Genomic DNA, 19,009 nt, shown 5'->3' with positions numbered 1-19,009 from the left:
GGAAGACTCTAAAACACAGAATTAACTATACCTGGAATGTTGTCCCATAGAAACTCTGAGACAATAAATCTGTGAGGTTTTTTTTTTTTTTTTCTTTAAGCCATCAAGTTTGTGGTCATTCACAAAATAGCATTAATCATTAATTTTAGAACCCTTAAGGAGTCAGACTTCATGTGGACATCTCAGTTCAGCTGTACCACCAAAGTGATTCTAACTCAGTATCTCTGTTACAGCATATGTCTTTGCCATTTCCAGAGAGGCGAGCCCCACTTATCTTATTTGTATATTGCTAAGCCTTGTCTCCCCTGATTCTCTCTCTTTCTCTGTGTCTTTGTCTCTCTCTGTTTCCCCTCCTCTATATTTGGTAGTCATTGAAAGTTTTTCTTGATATGAAACAAAGCATTAAAATATATGCTTTATCTAAATCTAGTTAATGTGCAAATGGAAGAACTATTATTAATATAATTATATAAATATATTGCTGTATAAACAAATAATTGTGTGGTAATGACTTTTTAACTAGATACATTTTTTATCTTTAAAGAAAAGGAATCCAAATAACACAAAAGCTGTTTTTCAAATGTGAATAAAATAGAAACAAGACTTTTGAATAACATGCTTATGCTAAACTTTTAAGTACTTTAATTAGGAAACTATAAGTTTAACAAGGCAAAGGAAAGGCAATTTTCAAATTCCTCATAGCTGTGATTACTCTAAATGCTCTGACTTTAATTGATATTTGCCTGTCCAGCCTCTGGAAACATCTCCATACCTAGTCTAGCATGGATGCAGGTTTATAAATCTATGCATTGTTAATACATATCTTGAACCAAGACATCTTATTATCATTTTACTCTTCACATGTTGACATAAAGCATTTTATTCCCTGAATTGGCTATGTAAATTCAAAGTTCAAATAGTCTCCCTAAATCTCAAACCCCTAAGCAGAGTTTGCTCAGTGGTATTATTTTACCAAAATTTCACTATTAATATTCCATAGCAAATAAACCTCATCAGAATTTATCTTTTCGAAATGTGGATTTCTGGAACAAAATATAACGTTACATAGAAATGCAGTTTCCATAAACCTGCAATACATTAGAAGTGTATGGAATTTCAGAACTTAAAATGCTCATAAATATTGAATCTGATCTTAAGCTTCTCATTTTTTTCTCAGATAAAAATCACACATCTCTGTTTCTCTCTCAGATGAAAACATGTATGCAAAAAAGAGTCAGCACTATGAACCCAAGGCCAAGGCCTAGAGAGTACTCTGTTTTTTGTCTCCTCACTACTTTATCAAGAAGAGATACGGTGAGATCAGGATAGAGCATAGTTTCGGATTTTTGCTTTTTGTTTTGTTTTTTTTAAAGCAAAGATCTATAAAATCAAAACAAATAGTGTTGAGTTAGTTAAACTGAAGAGTCAATCACCTAGATTAAGAGACATATAAAATGACACTCCAGAGTCATTTTGCATCAGGTTGAAAAGGTTTCTTCAGCTTCTGAAGTGAATCTTAAGCCACTGAAGGTGTACACATTTAACAAATTGCTCTGCTTGAGCAATACTGTCAAAAAGGACAGTAATGTCAGGCTGAACTATATAGGCTCCCTGATTAATAGAAGTCCCCATATGATGGAGTAAGTTACAACCCTAATGTACAAATAATGAACCTCTATTAAAAGGAAGGGTATCATAAATCAAAATACCGTAGAAAAACCATAAACCTGTGGCAACATAATGGCCACCAGGGCCCAAGCTATATTAATCTTGTATGGTGCAATATCATTTCTCTAGGAAAGACAACTAAATATATCCCATATGAAAGTGAATTATGAGTGTGATAAAGGTTCTGGACTTCATTTAAGTTAATGGCAAGGTTCATATTGAGATACCCCCTGGTTAACTCCTCCTATGTGCCTTGAACTCTGCTTCAGCTAAAACAAACATCAACTTGCTCAGTCTTCATTCTAACCCTTTTATTTGCCTGAAATGTCTCTGGAGAGAAAAAAGGTAAGCAAAAATAGAAGTAAACATACATTCTCTCTCCTTCAAAATGATTTCAGCTTTCTTTTTCATCAGCTAGTATACCTGCTAATTTGATTTAAACCTTCCATATATATATAATATATATATAATATATATATATTATATATATATTCTATCTCTATTCATATTTATACACACTATTTCATAGCATTTTAGCACTTTGTCTAACATTGAAATGTATGCCTTTTATTTTTTTATTTATGCCTTTGATCTATTTTTTTCTATTACAAAATGCATATTAGAAGTAAACCTTCCACATGAACTAAATTCTGAATAGCAAAGATAATATTTAACATAAAATGTCATAGCATAGCATTTTGTTTGGAAACTTTTCACTTGCAGTTTAATGTAAAGGAAGTAATTTTTTGCTTGTATATCTGCTGTCCTGATTTATAACTATCTCCTATAGATAAGACAGATTCTAGTAGGATAGAAAATCCAGGTTGATTGCTTACATATTTTGTGCTTCTTAAAAAAATATTTGCATTCAGAGGTGCCTGGGAGGCTCAGTCAGTTAAGCATCTAATTTTTATTTTGAATCAGGTCATGATCTCAGGTTCTTGAGATTGAGTGCCATGTTGGGCTCCATGCTCAGCGAGGAATCTGCTTGAATTGCTCTCCCTCTGTCTCCCTCCCACACACGCACATACACAGACACAATCTCTCTCTAAAATAAATAAATAAATCTTTTTAAAAATATTTGCATTCAGTCTTATTCTATTAGAAATTGCTCATGGTGTGATTCAGCATCACCTAGAGCAAGATCCAATGGTGTCTGCTGCTTGCTTTTAAGGATACATGTGTTCTTAGTTGTAACAGGCATGTATTTTAATTATTTGAATATTTATTTGTCTATAACAAATTTAAATTTTGTTCTAGAATTTGTTCCTTTATTAGATACTTTTTGTTATCACTACAAATATATCTAAGATTTTATTCCCCCAAGTCTCTTTTAGCAGCTCAGTCAATTGAGGATGTCATCTCTGTCTCCTATTTTGCACCATGTTGATCCCTTTTTCTAGGCTCATATTTGTTGGCATTTATTCACCATGAATTATATAATCATGTGGAATCCCAGAGGGCTTTTGGTTGTTAATAACTGTCTGTTTTAATACCTGTTTTGTGGGTTCCACCATCATACCAGAATAACGCTTATACAACCTTTATGCTCATGTCTGAATTTTGAGGTCACTATAAAGTCCCTAGTTCCCTAAGGTGGGACCAGGGTAATGGGTAGGAGATGAAGGAACTGTTATTTTCCTGCCTGGCTTTGTGACACAGGAGACTTAAGAGGTGGTGTATGTGTGTGTGTGTGTGTGTGTGTGTGTGTGTGTGTACAGAGTAATAATAATAAAGAAGTGGATGTAATATGGTCATACACAATGTGAAAGTGACTAGATGAATCCATTGCCTAGGATCATGAGAAGTCCATCCTCATGAAATTTGAGATGGCAGTAAAATGAAGAGAAAGTGTCAGATATGCAATCATTTGAGACACTTTTGAATCAGAAAACAAACAAAACCTAAAAATTACAAATAAACAAACAGAAAACGCCTCGGAAGATAAACCTACTTTGTGTTTTTGAGGGACAGAAAGAAAGTCATTATGATTAGGGCATTGTATATCAGATAGAAAATATAAATATGTGGCCAGGTCAGATTCAGGAGCCAAATTTGTAGGCCATCATGAGGAACTTGGTAATCATGCTTTAAAAACTTTATTATGGTTGCTTTATGGAAAGAAGATTGGAGCAGAACAGAAGTGGAGGGAGAGGGATTCATTTGGAGACCAGAATCGGAGTTTTCTAGAGAAGCCATCACAGCTTTGAACAGGATTATGGCCCCAGAGAGAATGAGAACCACCAAAAGTAGATTTGGGCCTGAGAATATCTCAAAAACTATATATGTTAAATGTATGAATGGTGTAATAACTTCCCTAAATACAGAAGATTTTAAAAAAAAGAAAAAGAGATTTGTTGTGGGTGAGGGGAATTGAAGGCTTTGTTTTGTTTTAGCCATGTTAATTCTGAGCAATGACTGCTATCTTGAGGCATGTACTCCATAATTATATTTGAATAAAAAATGATTGACTAAACCAATGAGATATCTATAAAAACCCAATTGAAAAAAGTATGTGTGTATATATCCATATTCCCAGCATAGTATTATGAGTAGGCTGGGAATATAGATTTGGGAGTCATCACATATAAAGAGCATTGAAAACACAACATGAATTTAAAATTAAATTTAAAATAATAGGCAAAGAGCTACTGTAAGGGTACTGAACAAAAAGCTGGTCTTACAGTAGGAGAAAAGCCAACTGACTGTGGACTGTTATACTACAACACAATTAGATAAAAATATCAGATCCCTAGTATATCTAGATATTCAGTAAATATATATTGAATTCTTTTAAGTTTCTGTGCAAGTCCCTAAGACAGAGGGAATAAAGAGATGTAGAGTATATGGACACTGTCTTTGAGACACTCATTCTAATGGGAGATAACAACATAAATAAATTAGAAGACATTGTGGCTAATGCTACAATTTTAGTATTCTTCTCTCTGATAAACATTTTCTGAAGATAACATGTGAAATGGAATGTCTCCCAAACATCTAAAATGTTAGGAGAGCCCAACCAGGCTTCTAGTTCTCATGAAAATAAAGTAAAACAATATTCTTGGGAATCTTGGCCTTGTTGGTGTGTGATAACAGGTATTTTATTTCTTTAGATTGGAATCTGAAGTAATAAATCCACTTTAAAAGAAAACAGAAGCCAAATAAATATTAATTACTGACATGTTGCAATTTGAATCCAGTTTGGAAGACTTGGTGAGTTTGGGATTCTGTTGGTTAAATTCTATAAACCATTGTTATATATTATTGAAATCAATATTATAATACTGTGATAATATAATATTGAGATAATATTGTGATATTCTAAAGCTCTTGGAATTTCTTATGAGAACTAGAAAGATATCTTTTGTTACATCAGTGAAGTGATTCACAAAGTGCTAAAGGATGAGAGCTGGTTGCCAGCTGCAGCCCACCATGTGATGAGAAGGCTGGAACTTTCAGACTCCCACCTGATCCCCTAGGAGGGGAAAGGAGGTGGAGATTGAGTTTAAACACAAGTGGCCAATGATTTAATCTATCATACTTATTTAATCAAGCCTCTACAAAAACTCAGAAGGACAGAATTCAGAGCTTCTTGGCTGATAAACTTGTGAATGTGCTAGAGGAGTGGCAAGCCCATGGAGGGCCTAGAAGCTCCATGCTCTCCCATATACTTTACCCTCTGGGTCTCCTCCATCTGGCTGTTCCTGAGTTATATCCTTTTATAATGATAATCTAGTAATAAAATATTTTTCTGAGTTCTGTGAGCAATGCTAGCAAATTAATCAAACCCAAAAAGGAGGTTATGGGAACCTCTAATTTATAACCAGTTGCTCAGAACCACAAGTAGCAACCTGAACTTCAACTGGCATCTGCGTTGGGGACAGTCTCATGGATCCAACTCTAAGCCTATGGACTCTGACACTATCTACAAGGAGAATTGAGTTGAATATTAGGACATCCACCTTCTGTCCCCAAACTGATGGTATGTTGTTAAAAAATAAGCTAAAACAAGTACCCACATACATTGGAATTGAAATCAGAAATATTGAGAGGTTTTATAACTCTGTATTTTTTGTTAGTCTAGAATGTTGTATAATAAACTTTCTTTTAATGTAGCAAATGTGCAAAGCACACATCGAATTAAAAATATTTCCAGTGATAGGGTCCTGTGACAGATATTGAATGTTAAATTGCACCTTGTCACAGAATCTGAAGGATTCTGGGAAAATTTTCAATGTTATTTATAATGTCCTAAATGAGGCTATCTAAGAAAAAGATAACCATATGTTTTTTGAGATCAAAGTAAAAACAAACAAAGCAAATGTGAATATATCATATTAAACTTGATGACATTTTAATTGGCAATGTTAATAACTGCATTTTCTATAAAGTGCTGATGATGAAATAAAATGTTTCTGTATAGAGATGGATGCCATTTGTCAGGCTAACAGGTTGAGGTTCTTTTTGAATACTCATCTGCCATACGAGAGTGATGAAAGCCACAAAGAGCCCAACAGACTATTTCTTGGACTACTGACAGTAGCTTTCTGCCAAAAGACATGATTCAATTCAGGGTGTATATTCTAAACAATTATACATTCTCAATTAATACAATGCTAAAAAAAAAAAGATTCATGAAATTAAGAATATTTCATGAGAAAACTGAAATTACTTATATTTGGCATTGAAAATTATGTTATGACATTGTCAGAATATTTTAATACTCTCACAATCAATATTTAAAAATGCAGGTAAAATAAATAAATAAATAAATAAATAAATACAGGTTAGGTTAAAAATTGCTATTCCTATTTGTCAAAAATACTAATAGATCTTATTTTAAAAACCCACTAAATATCACTAGTTAATGTACTATATTTGATTAATACAAAATGACTCAATGTATGGATGCATAACATTTTATCTAACTACTCTTCTGTTGTACATTTAGGCTGTTTCTTATATTTCTCTATTAAAAACTCTGCTAATTCTATTACAATACTAGAATGGGTTTGCAAAAATTAGATATGCTTCCATGTTTCTGCTTCCCTTCTTATTTCCTTACTTTTATTTTTCCTATATTATTTCACAGTTGAAGTCAATCACTTCAAAGTTAAATCATTCTACATTAGCTAGTAGTTGTGGCAATAGTGGTTTAGTAATATAAGAAAGCAATCAGGCTTAATTCCAGACCGGTGTAACTTCTTTTGGTCTCACATTAGATGTTGTATTTAATTTATAGCTTCATTTTTGGAAACATACAATTTGTAAATAATTTGTAGATGAGACAAAGCTACATCACTTCAAGGATGTGAACATAATGTAGTTAGATTTTGGATTCTCTCTCCATAGCCTCTTAGAATTTAAAAATTCCCTGAACTTCACTTTACTTATGTGAATAAACAGACAAAACTACACTTCTTAGAGAGTGTCATAAAAAAACATGTAAAGTATAGCAAATTGTTTAGTATATAGAAAAGATTCAATAAATGGAAGAAATTATTTTTATGGGCTTATTTTATTCTCCCAGAATTTGGAGAAGTTTTAAAAGTAACCCTCAAAAATAAGAGACAAATCAACCTAAAGGGGTACCTGGTTGGCTCAGGCAGTTAAGCTTCTGCCTTCAGGTCATCATCATCTCAGGGTACTGCGATGGAGTGCATGTCAGGCTCTCTGCTCAGTGGGGAGTCTGCTTCTAGCTCGCCTTCTCCCTCTCCCTCTCTGCTTGCTCTCTCTCTCAAATAAATAAAATCTATTTAAAAAATAAAATCAACCTAAAATAGATGTTTGTTCTTCAATGAACATCATATTCCTTTTATAAATAATAAGCTGTTGTGAAGAGAAATCTTCTTTTTACAGCCAACACTTATTATGAACTCAATCAAAATAAGTTTGTTCTATTCTTTTTTTTTCAGTTTGTTCTATTCTTAAGAAAGCTTTTCTTGTATAATAGGAAAACTTGAAGAAAGCTGTACAAGTGGTAACAAATATTCGTGTAATATATGATAAATAAAATATAGTACATAATATGAAAACTTATGAAATTTTAGAAAATATTTTCATAGTTGTACTTATAGCAACCCAGAACCAGCCCAGAAACCAACACATTATCTAGAGTAACCAGCACAGGAAGCTGAACTACTACCCATAAGTCAATGTAGGAAGTCTGACCACTCACTATCTCTAACAAACATTCCAAAGGCCAAACAATAACCCCCGTAACAATCATCCTAAAATTGCCAGGACCTGATTAATAACTCCCATCGTCCCTAATTTTTGTCCCTATTTCCAACATAGGACCAAATACAGAAAGCAAAGTATGTACACCTGACAAAGCATGCCTTGCTGATAGCCCACCCATAACTTCCCTGTGCCAGCAGCCTCCAATCAAGACATACCTGAAGCCTCCTCTTTTTTTACATTATAAAGCTTTCCTATGCTTTCTGTTTTTGAGTTTCTGCCAAAGAACAAGTGATGGTGATTTTTTTCCCTTGCAATTGCAAGTGCTGAAAAATAGCCTTTGCCAGTTCTCATTTGGTTGGTCTTTGTTTATCTCCACAAAAGAAAAGATAAAATCATTATTGATTTTTAATATGAACTAAACCTAAAAAATGAGAATATAAAATCCATGTAAATTAAACAAAAGCTCACTCCAAGTGGATGCTATCACCTTACCAATTTGTCAGCCCAAATTGGCACCATCCAAAGCTGTATCTCCTTCCTTAAGATTTGAAAACATGATATAAAAGGCCTAGAGGGATAAAATGTTAATCATGAAGAAGTGCATGCCTTTCTAAAAACTAATTCAAAGAGCTTTTTGATTTTTTCTTTTACTTTTCAAATTGAATGTATAAAGATATTAAGTCAGAAATAAATGTTATCTCTAAAAATTCATTCTACAAAGTTCATCTAGAAGACACTCATCTAAATTGAATAGCAATTCAGAGAAGTGAATGACAACCAAATCAGGACCCTTGGAAAATGACTGGGGAAGGTCTCACAGAAGATCAGAGGAAAAAAAAAGAAGAAGAAATATATTAAAGGGACTGTGGTGAATTTGTTTAATGTCATGAATGCTTTCTTAAACACAAAACAACTAGCCATCAAAACCAGATTATAAATAAATAATGTTTAAAATATGACCTGAATTAAAGGGGAAATTAATCTTCTCTTTCTGCCTCTCCCCATGTAAAATAATTAAATTCCAAATTACCAGAATTTTTAAACAAAGGAAGGGATCCCCTAACATAAAAATTAAAAACTATTATCCAATTACCTTGGATGCAAATATATATATATATATGATATAAAAAAGCTATAATGTATATTTAGCACAAATTCCACACTTAGTGCTTTGCAAGATTCTTGCTCATCTAAGTAGCTCACTTAATGTGCTCCATTTGACTGTTTGGAATCTATGATACAGACTTTCTGTTTTGACCAGGGCTTCATGTTACATACCAAATTCTGCTCAATAGTCACTTAAAATGACAACATATTACACATAATACATAAAGTATTCCATTTAAGACTAGTAACCTTTAATAACAATCCTTAACTCCTTTTCTGGAATTCCTGTTTAAAAAAATGTTCATAAAAATATTCATATACATAAAAACAGTACAAACTGCTTTGGCATGTATACATGTTTAATATAGAGGGAAAAATATAACTCCACACCTTTCTGTTTATGTAGGTTACAACAAAGATGTGGAATTTTCAAGGAAGATGTAGATAATTCAGTAATCAGTGCTTTTCAGAGTTACTATCTTGCTTAGAAATGATTGGAGCTTAAAACAGTTGAGAAGGAAGGAATGTAGAAATATATATTGATATTTAATGTAGGTCATTGTGCTATAAAGTAAGTGGGGTAAAAAAGGATGATTAAAGGGAAAAAGATAAATCATCATTACACTCCCAGTTCCAAAAGTGATGACTCTTGGATACGTCATAGATTATAAAAATGTCATTAGACCTTGCCAGGTAATTGTAGTATGACATTAAGTCAAATGGTTCAATTTTAGTCCTTGTTTTTCTTTTCCCAGATACAATGTATTTCATGCAAAGTAAAATAAACCTTTTATAATCAATCATAAAATTGATACTTGAATTTTGCACATGACACAGAAGAGGACATGGTAGGATCTCTATTTTCCATTTTAAATCATATATAATGAAATATAATTGCTTCTAGTAGCATACAAAATCATCCCAGCCACAACTAAATATGCAAGTTTGGATGTTTCCCAGTGTATGAAATATGTTGTAACAAAATCACCCTGACAAACTAGCATTTATGTATATCTACTATATCCATGCCATGCACTTCACAGGAAAAGTTGATGGTTCTATACAGAAAAAAATAAAATTAAGAAAGCAAAAATATTAAAGTTGTAAAGAAAGAAAGGTAAACTGTAAGTGGGAGAATTAAAGGAAGAAATAAAAAAAAAAACAATGTTCAGTGATGAAGGATAATAAACTATTATTTAGTAAAGAATTCTCTAGCAATATCATAGTTTTAGTTGATTTAACTACTCATCTTTTCTGGCTATTTTAGATTAATTTCTTTACCAATATGAGAACTCTACTCCTGAGACTTCATTTTGCTTGTTAATGTTCCACTTGTCTATTATGTTGTCCCCTCTTTTAAGTGACACTTTATCAGGCTGTTATGTGCACAAAAACATGGGTGACAAAACTACAGTGCTTACAAGATTATGCAAAAAACTTCCACTACACATAGGTGTGATTTTTAACTAAAGCATTTACTGTGGTGAATGTTATATGAAATACGAAATTCTTCCAGTGAAAGCCTGAAAACTCAGACAGTACCTAAATTGGATGTCATGTCAATGTGTAAAAATTGTTCCTGTCAAGCATGTTATTGAAAGTAGCATTATCACACCCTTATATAAATGTCTTTGATTGACTGGTGTAGCCAAATAAATGTAATAAAGAACAATGTAACATTTGCTATCCAGTAACCTATTATTAACCTGCTTTAAAATTTTAGTTTTTCAACTTTACTTCCTGGTGGTTTTAGAGTTTAAAAAGAAAGTTTAAGTGACAGACTACTATTTTACCATTTTTACTCTCGGTATATGAATGTCATTAATAAAAATATCTGAGATGTTCTTAAATACTCCTGTCAATATTAACCTGCCTAAACAATTAAATTCCCTGAGATAAAACCAAATATAGAAAATCTATTTCACTTTTTATTCTAATTTTGAAGCATGTCATAAAATGTTTCACCCCCCAAATACTATTTAAATACATAATATTTTTCCTCAATAACTTCATTTCCAACAGAGTTCAGCAATTTAGGCCTAATATGTTTTAAAATTTTTATCTCATTTTTATTCTGTAGCAATGCAGTTAGATTCTATAACACACTCTAAATCAATTTTTGGTAGAGCAATTGATGAAATAAACATTATTCAAAAATCATCAAAATAAATCTCAAATGACCCTGATAAGAGACGTGCCTGACCTTGCCTCAGTTTCCACGTTTGTGATCATATTTGCTTCCTGAATTAGAACAAATGAAACTGTTCTTTGAAAGCATTCAATATACTTTAAGCTTAAAGTTGCTAAGCACATTTCATGTGTAGATAACTCCAATGAATACCAGTAGAGTTTATGTTTGAGATATGTTCAGTCAGAATTTATATTAACCAATGATAGAATAGAAATTGTCATGTGTTAAGACTAGATTTGTGTACGTATATATGTCTGCAATTATGTTAACATACTGAAAGTGCCCATTTTAAGGGAATATCTGCTTTAAGTGACAATTTGACACGTTTGTCAAACCAAGTTATTTTTTAAAATACATAGTTTTCACTAATAAAAAAAACTTTCTTCAATAGGAAGGAATAAATAAAAATCTGAAATTACGTTTTACAGCAATATATTTTCTGTATAATATAGAATATCTTTTTTGTTTTCTTCCTATAGATTTTGTTCAAACATGTAAGCATAATATTTTCTCCAGATAAATCCCTGAGTCTCATTTCTTTTCAGCTACCAATGTAAGGTTTTATCACTGGGGTACAATATGGATGGAAAGTTTTTTTTACATGATTAAATGATAGAATTAATATGAAAATTCTTTGGTAAGAATATGCTGCTGCTTACTTAAAAGGTATTAGAAATATTTTACTTCTCTCTGTGGCTTCCAGTAATGTACAAATGATTCTACTTGTCCTAAGAAGTTGGTAGAGCCATGGATATGAGGCAGAATAGATGTAGAAATCAAATTGAATATTTTATGTATAAATTCTTTAAAGGTTAAGGTCTACTAAAATGTAAAAAAAATTAATGTTGCCACATATAAGTAAATAAACCAAAGAATCCACACTCACTCCATAAATGTTGGTCAGCTGTATTTCACATCATTTTTATATTTATTCTTCTTCCTGTTTCAGAAGTGAGGGAGTGAAACAGAAAAAGGCAGGGTTAAAGAATCTACAAATGGAGAAACTGTTTAAGATATCATTTGCTTCTTAAGGTTCCTCCAATCCCACAGTATTAGCATTAAAAGAGATTTCTGGACACTTTTCATGGAGTAACATATTCACCAATTGATCCCTTATCACTCACCCACATCTTTCTAAACCTGTCACAAACTCACAGGCATAAAAACTATCCCTTGCTCAAATTTCAAAATAAAAATTATTTATTACAGTCCATGATGAAATACTAAGTAAAAGAATAATAGTTGTAGACTCCAATTAACTTTGCAACTAATTTTAATAATGTCAACTAATTCCTTAAATTAATAAAGATTTTAAAAACTAAATATGGAATACCTAAAAAGACCCTTCCTTTTTACCCTCTTAATATATGATTTTCCCAGAGTCACATGCTGACTAACAAAAGGTAGAGCTGGTCTTTGAACCCAAGAGGGGATATATCACAGTTTTTGCTTTTTATTTATAGGATATGCAACACAATCTCTCAAGGGATTGAAAGCCAGAGGAAGTTGATGTTTAATGAATAAGGACTGAGGAGTCGAGCTCCTGGTTAAAAAACTATGTGTGAATTTTTAGGCCCGGGCATTGAAAATTACCAAGATTTTATCTAACAGGCCTCGCTGGGAAAGTTGCCCTCCATACACCAGATGTAGTACCTGGGTACTGTAGTCTCTGAAGGGAGCTGCAGCCAGGGACTTGGCTGCCCAGGCTGGCCATGTTCTTATAGATACATTCTCAGCCCAGGTGCCTCTATAAAAACCTCCTTGAAGAGGGAAGGCACTTTCTCTCCAAGTCAATTCAATATTCAGAACTTCACTCTACCCTTTTCTATTGTCCTGGTCTTCTCTCTGCTTCCTGGGTCCATGATATTATAGGAGCCTTTTGTTTGGGGGGTCTCTAGGAAGGCAGATGACACCCTGTATCTGTGCTGATCCAATTGACCCTCAACACACCGTTCCTTGGAGTTAAAAATGGAACAGGGACCAGCTAATACTGTTGAACCTTTTATCTTACTGCAACAAGTGATGAGAGGCTTGACTATTACTTTGATTTTGGCTTGCTGTCCTAATGAGATACTTAACACCTGGCAGTTCAGCTCAACTGAGCTCCTGACAAGGTGCAACCACATCATGTTCTTAGAAAACAAGAAAGGAAGATAACCCAAAGATATCTCTTGAAATAATGGCATTAGTAGAAGGCTCTGAAGAATGGTGGAGATCCATACTGGGAAGTCAATATCAGTTCTGGGAGGTGAAAAATCAAAGACTGAATGTAGATTGCACATCAGATAAAGATATTTTCTGAGAAAATTCTAAAAATATGGACAATTTATAATTAAAAATTAAGTAGATATTCATAATGATAAAAATTAAGAAAATCAGGTGTCCAATGCTATAGCAACAAAAGATAGGCATTAGAAAAGAAATGTTAAGGAAATGAGACATTAATTCATGACTTGAATTTTACAATCAAACAGTTGTGAATTTTATAAGGAGGGAAAATTTTATGTGAGGAAAAATAACTTAATGGAAAGGATGTTACCAGATTTTCAGGATCACTGTCTTTGTTTCTTGTCATTCAGAGGTCAGTTGATTTATCAGCCCTCTAGAGCAACTTTCCTAAACCAGCCAATCTAATGTGAACTCCTTGGCCTATTAAAATAATATCACATTAAAATTATTTATATACCATTTATCAATATCATATTATTTAACGTTATTTAATATTTATTCTCTTGCCTATTTTGATACCCTAAAATGTATGTTTTATGAGAACTGGAACCTCACTTGTTATGTTCAACCATCTAGAAGAGTTCCTGTCATGTGAATAGTTGCTCAATAATTTTTATCTTTTTTATTAATATCTTCCTTGCATTTGTTTCTTTATTTGAAATACTTTAGTATCTTTTTCAGATACTTCTATCTCTTCAAAAATTCCCACCTACAAAAACTTGAATAACTTTTGTTTTCTATTTTCATACTGCAACAATTGTTTTCCACTTTTTTCCCAGTTTTAGTAGAGTTAGAATATATTATTTCAGTGTTAACATGTATTCCTAATAGGTGCCAAATTTCGGAGTAGGCAAGAGTCATAAGTGAGGCCCCACTTAAGCAAGAACTTATTAATAACTGCCAGGGATATAGGTAAAATGCTGACACAAATTCCCAAAACTTCTTGAAGGAAAAGAAAGAAATGAAAATTATAGTAAAGTAGCAAAGTCTGGGCAGCCTGGGTGGCTCAGTGGTTTAGCGCCACCTTCAGCCAAGGGTGTGATCCTGGAGACCAGGGATCGAATCCCACGTTGGGCTCCCTGCACGGAGCCTGCTTCTTCCTCTGACTGTGTCTCTGCCTCTCTCTGTCTCTCATGAATAAATAAACAAAATCTTTTCAAAAATAAATAAATAAGTAGCAAAGTCTGTATCATTGCTTCACTTTTAAAAAGTTTGCTTTATTATTTTAGAAAATAAATAAATTCTCTGTAAACAACTAGGATATGTTGGCATTCAGTGCATTCTAAAAATTATTGCCTGCAATTAATTTATACTTAAAAGTTCTAAGAACAGATGGCAAAATTAAAAAGCCTTTACATATTCAGAATCAAGAAAGCAAGCTTGTTATTGAAAATTCATAGAGAGATATTTTAATAGGATGGCCACTTTTCTAGATAAAAAAATTCATTTGAACTCTCACTTTTTACATTTTTCAGATATATATTTGTCCTCAATAATTAAAAAAATTAATGTTTAACCTTGCTTCTGTTATAGCCATCTAATTCATCTAATTATCCATTCAATCTGTCTTTTAGTATGTTCCAATATTCTAATTATTACACATGGTTATAAATGACACAAGTGTTTGAAAGGACTTTGTTGCAGATGGTTAATTCCTTGTTAATGGATAGGAATGTGTCTGTCATAAATCTATATCTTGAGAAGAAAGCCAATCAGTTATTCTGCCTAACAGAGTCATTTACTTATTCATACATATTTTTGTCCCTCATCTTGACCTAAAGCAAAGAGCGTATAAACTCTAACTTCTAAAATACTTTCAAACCCTTACACTTACCTTGGTAGACATTATAGTGGCCCTCTAATGACAATCACATCCTTATTCCTGGGACCTGGGAATATCGTGTTCCATGGCAAAGGGATATTTAAGGTTGCTAATCAAGATGGGGCAGATGATTCTGGATTACCCAGGTGAGCCCAATAAAATCACAGGTGGTTTTAAAAGTGCAGGAGGAAGGCAGGAAAGTCTGGAAAGACTTTCCATGAGCCAAGGAATGTGCAGAGCCTACAAACTATGAAATGACAGAGAACAGATTCTTTCTGAGAGCCTCCAGCCTGGCTTCAAATCCTTGTTATAGACATGATGCTCTTCTTGTCTCCTAATGCAAGTACAGATTTATTTGAAATACTTCACTCATCACTAACATGATTACCAAGATCATATTAACTAGATAGAGGGAAGAGCCCAAGGATTAAGCTTAGGGTTTATCTGAGACCCTAACTGTGAAAGGGATATTTAGAGCGTCTTTATTAGTCCTAATGACCATCATTTTTTTTTTTAACATATCATCAGTCTCAAACTCATATGATTGATTTCCTAGAAGCTACATTTTATATTGTATATTTTATAAATTTAATATAGCTTCTATTATATATTTATGTTATATATTATATAATATTATATTTATATTATGAAGCTGTAGTCATTGTAGACAAAACACAGTGTCAGTGTTGATCATAGGAGTCAAACAGTCAGATCCTCTCTAATGTGGATTTGGAATTCAGAATGATAGATGTTAGTCTCAGTTTAAGAGGTTCTTTTAACAGAAGATTTTGAGTTATGAACTGAACATATACATAAAAAAGAAGAGGGAAGTTTATCTTCAGATAGACGCACATACACAAACATGCCAGGGGGAAATAGTGATAAAGATGTATGTGGAGAGAGAGATAGAATTGGCTTTTAACATCTTTCTTATAAATTTACTGAATTCCCTCTTTATGTTCCCTTTGTCTTTTGGTTCCATTAGATAATATGAATATACCTAATAAATTTCCTAACATAAAATATTTTCTTTTTACTAAGTCAGCATCAAGTTTTAATTTTAGTATTTGGTATTAGAGAAAAATATCAAATATTTGCCTCCCTAACTTCTGTGAAACATTATAAATGTGCATTAACTTTTAGTAAGTTGCAAGACGTTTAAAAAAGTACCGAATCATATTTTTTAATTTGCATCTAGTTAAAGTGTATCATTTTTAAAATCGGAAATTCCATTTTTTAAAGATTTTATTTATTTATTTGAAAGAGAGACAAAGGGTACGAGTGCCCGTGCACATGGAGGAGGTGGGGCAGAAGGAGAAGCAGACACCACACTGAGCAGGACCCTGGAATCATGCCCTGAGCCAAAGGCAGAAGCTTAACCAAGTGAGCCACCCAGGCACCCTTAAAGTGTATCACTGTTGAAAGACTAATCTCAGTCCACAATCAAGATTCAGACACAGGCAGAATTATCCAATAGAATCTTACTTAAACTTTTCCGTATTATCTAGGAACAAACAAAACCATTTCTTATTACTTGGACAAAAAAAAAAAAAAAAAAAAAAACCAATAGAAGTATACTAAACTAATTTCCTGTTATTTAAGGGAAAAAGTATCCATGCTGTAATGAAATTTGATGTATGCAACAAAAATGTTCCCCAAATTACATAAAATATTGTATGTCCTTTTAAAAATACCTGGAACTATTCTTCAGATATTAAAATATGTTATATAAAAATTCTTATATATACAATATTAATAATTATATCTAATAACACACAAGATGCAAAATTCTTCAAAATAACAGAAAACATATTTTTTAAATTAAATACCATCAATTTTATACACTATTCTATTTAGTCAATATACATAATGCAGAACTTCAAAAGCTCAATATTTATATTTTCCATAAAATTTCCAATATATAAGACTCACCTTATTCCTAGCATATAATCTCCCTTGGATTTTCTGCAGCAATTGGTTTGTTTTCTATCTCTGAACTTTGCAAATTCTTTAGTCAGAAAATATTTATTACTCCTTTTCTATCTCCCACAACATAACTTCAAAGGAATAACAAGAACTTTGAATGAGAAAAGTTTGTATAATTTAAGGGAGTAGGCAAGCTTGAGCTTTTCAGTCTTCTTTCCTTTCAATTTCCTTTTAATATCTAAAGTTTTTCTTTTTTGTAGCTCAAGTTTAACTTTTTCCTTTAATAATCTTTGATAATATCAAAGACTTCTTTTCTAAAAAAAAATAAATGGATTTGCTAAAAGTATGAATGACCAAGTGATAAAGAACACTATTATTAGTGCTTAACTAATTCCTTTTCACAATTACCAGCACAGCTGAAAGAAGGAAGAAAAAAAAAACCACATTTATCAAAATGTTATTTCACCAATAAAACTCAATGGTTTAATAGAACACTAAAATATTTAGCTAATATTACTTGCCAATATGGTCCTTCTTTGTAGAAATAGTAACATGCTCTATAATAAAAAAATAGCAAAAAATAGAAGAAAGTAAATGAAAAACATAAGAGTGCTAAAATAACAAAGCAGAGAGAAGAGACACTTTTGTTCTGAGATGCTTCTTTCAGTTGAGTTGGTAGTTCTTTCAGTGTCTTACATATAAACAGTGAAAAGGACAGCATTGTGATAAAATGGATTCCCCAAGATGGGTGTACAATATGAATAATTGCAATCTTCTCCATAACTAGATGGGTCTACTCTATAAATAATGTCTGTGTGTGTGTGTGAGTGAATGTGTGTATGTATGTATATATTTTGCATATATTAATGCTAAATTAAAAATTAATCAGATATCACTTCAGTGGTGACACTCTTCTTTCCATCAATTCTAACTAGTTTTGTTTAAATTATTAAGCAGTATTATGGACTGAATGGTTGTGTACCCCCCCCCCAAAAGTCATATTTTGAAGCCCTAACTGCTAATAATGATATTTTGATATTAAGCCCTTGGCATGTAATTAGGGTTAGATGAGGTCAGGGGGGTAGGGTCTTCATAATAAGATTGGTGCCTTTATGAAGAAGTAACACCAGCCAGTTGGCTCTTTCTTTCCACTATGTGAGGACATATCGAGAAGGTGACCACATCCAAGGCAGGAAGAGAGCCCTCATCAAAAATCAACCATAATGGCCCCTTTATCTCTGACTTCTAGCCCTGGAACTGTGAGTAAATAAATTTCTATTGTTTAAAGTACTCAGTCTGTGATATTTTGTCATGGCACCCTCAGTACACAAAGATTGGCAGGAACTCAAAAATATATACATTCTCTCTCTCTGTGCCACTAAATAGAATATTTAAACTTAACAAATTTGAGTATCATTATTTAAGGTTTATTTGTACTATTAATGTTTGAAACAGTATAGTGTAAATATAACTTTCATGTGCATTAGAAAACCAAAAAACTTCATTTGGCTTGTTTTATTGTGATATTCACTGTATTGCAGTGGTTTAGAACTGAACCTGCAGTATCTCTTAGGTATGCCCATAGATACATGCTATTGGATTTAGGCTTGTGGACAGAGGCTCTGTCCTGGGGGCATGAGACACTGATCCAGATAAAAAATAAGTGGTAATTTTTCTGATATTTCTTGGGTGTGTAGCTTAAGAAGGGATAATTCGCAGAGAAAAATGCAAGCATTCCTGGGTTCTAGACAAATGCCACTTACTGAAACAGAACTTCATTTAGAATTCTAGTAAGAATTACTGACCTAAGATGGAGAGAGAATGGCAGAGGGCTTCACTTAGGAAATAACATTGAATGACTGGGTTTAAAAAGACAAATAGGA

General features: G+C 32.6%; 1 long non-coding RNA gene across 16 annotated transcripts in view; it reads right to left on the bottom strand.

The window, feature by feature from the left end:
• Positions 1-19,009, bottom strand: part of LOC106558100 — a 267,855-nt gene that overhangs the window by 136,016 nt on the left and 112,830 nt on the right. For all 16 annotated transcript variants that reach the window (XR_005382180.1, XR_005382184.1, XR_005382172.1 and 13 more), the window contains 2 exons: positions 13,689-13,798; positions 12,036-12,089 (listed from right to left, as the gene is read on the bottom strand). This is a non-coding gene — a long non-coding RNA (uncharacterized LOC106558100). The remainder of the gene's footprint in view (positions 1-12,035; positions 12,090-13,688; positions 13,799-19,009) is intronic.

This window comes from Canis lupus, chromosome 31, assembly GCF_011100685.1.
Source record: "Canis lupus familiaris isolate Mischka breed German Shepherd chromosome 31, alternate assembly UU_Cfam_GSD_1.0, whole genome shotgun sequence".
NCBI lineage: Eukaryota > Metazoa > Chordata > Mammalia > Carnivora > Canidae > Canis > Canis lupus.
The sequence above is the reverse complement of the archived record's forward strand: the minus strand, read 5'-3'. Positions and strand labels throughout refer to the sequence as shown.